The 3,506-nt window shown below is 38.8% G+C and overlaps 1 protein-coding gene across 1 annotated transcript in view; it reads left to right on the forward strand.

Annotated features, from left to right (window-relative positions):
- Positions 1–3,506, forward strand: part of HEXIM2 (hexamethylene bis-acetamide inducible 2) — a 57,560-nt gene that overhangs the window by 15,798 nt on the left and 38,256 nt on the right. The gene's annotated exons all lie outside the window — the stretch shown is intronic.

The following is a 3,506-nucleotide window of genomic DNA, read 5'->3' on the forward strand; positions in this document are numbered from 1 at the left end:
GGGATGGGGTTCAGGATTCCACCTATGGTCTTATGTAATTGAGATTAATTCTTGACAAAGAAACATAACAGGAGGTGGAGATCAAGGTGAAGCTGCAGCTTGAAGGGAATTTCTTGTGAAAATAAGTTATGATAAAATATTTCAGATGCAAAAAGACATAGAATACTAGAATGAACCTCCTGCTTACGAAAGAAACCCTTCAAAATGGCCCCCTGGGTTCTCTCCTCTGATCCCATTGCCCCCACAGGAGTCACTTTTTGAATTTGGGGGGTTTCATTATGAGCCCTGGTAGTATAGTGGGTTACCGCAAGGTCAGCAGTTCAAATCCACCAGCCACTCCTTGAGAGAAAGATGAGGCTTTCTGATCTCATAAAGATTTGCAGCCTCAGAAACCCTATACAGGGTCCCTATGAGTCAGACCAACTCTACAGCACATGGCAGCAGCATTCTGAGAGGCATGTTGGGGGAGGAGCAGGGGTTTGCAGTAACCAGGTGGAGGTGCAAAGAGCAGCACTAACAGAGACAATTGTTGTTGTGGTTGTTAAGTGCCGTCAAGTTGATTCTGACCCATAGAGAAGCTGGTGAGCTTGAACCACCTACTTGCAGTTCAAACAACTTTGCAGTCTGATGTATTAGCCCACAACACCACACCAGGACTCCTAGCCAGGGGGGAACTCAGAGAAGTGAGTCTGGAAATGGCAGGCTTTGGGCAAGGTTGACAAGCTGGGTATTCATAGGGGCAGGACTGGGTGAGTTTCAGGAGAAGGATAAAACTGCTAGTCTCAGTCTTCTTTGAGACCTGGGTTCTGTATTTCCCTCTACCATTGCCCTCATCACACAAAATTAAAACAGTTAATTTGATCCTTAGGGCAGAGGTCTTTGTTGTCATTTCTGTCACCCCAACCTCTAATACAGTGGTTGGTACAAATGGGTTTTAGTTAATAATTAACAAATTAGAAACTGAAATGTGAAAAGACCTGGAGCTAGAAAACCCAAAGGGAAGAACATGCTCAGTATTTCTCAAGCTGAAAGAACTGAAGAAAATTCAAGTCTTGACTCATAATATTAAAGGATTTTATGAGCAAAATATTGAATGATGCAGAAATCATCAAAAGAAGATGGAAGGAATACATAGAGTCACTCTGCTAAAACAAAATGGTTCATGTTCAACTATTTCAAAAAGGTAGCATATAATCAAGAACCTATGGTACTGAAGGAAAAAGTCTAAGCTGTGCCAAAGGCATTGGCGAAAAACCAGGCTCCAGGAAAAGGTGGAAGACAAATTGAAATCTTTCAACAACTGATGTAGCATTCTAGGCGCTCACTCATCTATGCCAAGAAGACCGTTACCTAGCCCACAGATTCGAAGAGATCCATATTTGTGCCCATTTCAAAAAAAAAGTGACCCAATGGAATGTGGAACTCATCGAACAATATCATTACTATCACATGCAAAACATTTTTGTTTAAGATCATTTAAAAATGGTTACAACAGTACATCAACAAGGAACTGCCAGAAATTCTAGTCACATTCAGAAGAGGATATGGAACAAGGAATATCATTGCTGATGTCAGATGGATCTTGGTTGAAAGCAGAAAGATGTTTACTTGTGTTTTATTGACTACACAAAGGCTTTCCACTCTGTGGATCATGACAAACAATTGATAACATTGTGAAGAATCAATATTCCTGAACACTTAGCTGTGCTCACAAGGAACCTGGACATAGACCAAGAAGCAGTTGTTAGAACAGAACAAGGGGATACTGAATGGTTTAAAATCAGGAAAGGTGTGCATCAAGGTTGTATCCTTTCCCCCCAAAAAATGTATCCATATTTTTTCAATCTGTATGATGAGCAAATAATCTGAGAAGCTGGATTATAGGAAGAAGAATGTGGCATCAGGATTGGAGAAAGACTCATTAGCAACCTGTGATATGCAGATGATACACCCTTGCTTGCTTAAAACAAAAAGAATCTAAAATATTTACTAACAAAGATCAAAGACCAAAGCCTTCAGTATGGATTACACCTCAATGTAAAGAAAACAAAAATCCTCACAAATGGACCAATAAATAGCATCATGATAAATGGAGAAAAGATTGAAGTTGTCCAAGACTTCATTTTACTTAGATCCACATACATCACTTACGGAAGCAGCTGTCAGGAAACCAAACCACATATTGCATTAGGCAAATCTGCTGCACAAGACCTTTAAAGAGTTAACAAGCAAAGGTATCAGTTTGAAGACTAAGGTGCACCAGACCCAAGCCTATGATATTTTCAATTGCCTCATTTGCACGTGAAAGTTGAACAAATGAATAAGGAAGACCTCAGAAGAATTTATGCATTTGAATTATGATGTTAGAAAAGAATGCTGACGATATCATGGACTGACAGAAGAGCAAACAAATCTGTGTTGGAAAAAGTACAGTCAGGATGCTCTTTAGAAGTTAAAATGGCAAGACTTGGTCTTTCGAACTTTGTTGTCTCTCATGCTTTGGACATGTTATCAGGAGGGACCAGTCCCTAGAGAAGAACATGATGCTTGGTAAAGTGAAGGTTCATAGAAAAAGAGGAAGACCTCCAACAAGATAGATTGACACAGTGGCCTCAGCAGTGGGGTCAAATGTAACAATTATGAGGATGGCGCAGAACTGAGTAGTGTTTTATTCTATTATGCATAGGATTGCTATGAGTCAGAGCTGACTCTATGTCACCTAACAACAACAACAAATGAGTGAATACACAACTGTTTAATTGATTCTGTCTACTTGGAGTGGTTGTGGTGGTTGAGAGTCCCTAGATGGTACAAATGGTTCACTCTTGGCTGAAAGGTTGGAGGTTCAAGTCCACCCAGCGGTGCCTCAGAAGAAAGAAAAGTTTGATAATCTATTTCCAAAAAACTCAACCTGTGGATGATAAAGAATGGTTGTATAGCATGATTAATGTAATTGATATGCACTAAATTATATAGTGAAAATATGTTGAATTGGCAAATACATTTATATTTTGTAGTAAATTTTGAAATCAGGGAGTGAGAGGCTTCCAACTTTGTTCTTCTTCTCAAGCAGTGCTTTGCTTATCCTGGGTCTCTTTCCTTTCCATATAAAGTTTGTAATAGTTTATTCCATCTCTTTTAAGAATGTTGTTGGAATCTGGATTGGGATTTTGTTATATGTGTAGATTACTTTGGGCAGTATTGACATTTTAACAATGTTAAGTCTTCCTATCCAGGAGCATGGTATATTCCTCCATTTTTGTAAGTCTCTTTTGGTTTCTTATAGTAGTATTTTGTAGTTTTCTTTATACAGGTCCTTTGTTTCTCTGGTTACATTTATTCCTAAATATTTCATCCTTTGGGTGGCTATTGTAAATGGTATTGCTTTCCTAATTTCCTTTTCAGAGCTGTCATTATTAATATAGTGGAATCCAACTGATTTTTGTATGTTGATCTTGTACTCTGCCACTTTGCTGAATCTTCCAAGTTCTAGCAGTTTTTTTGCT

Source organism: Chrysochloris asiatica, unplaced genomic scaffold, assembly GCF_000296735.1.
Source record: "Chrysochloris asiatica unplaced genomic scaffold, ChrAsi1.0 scaffold00007, whole genome shotgun sequence".
NCBI classification, from domain to species: Eukaryota; Metazoa; Chordata; class Mammalia; order Afrosoricida; family Chrysochloridae; genus Chrysochloris; species Chrysochloris asiatica.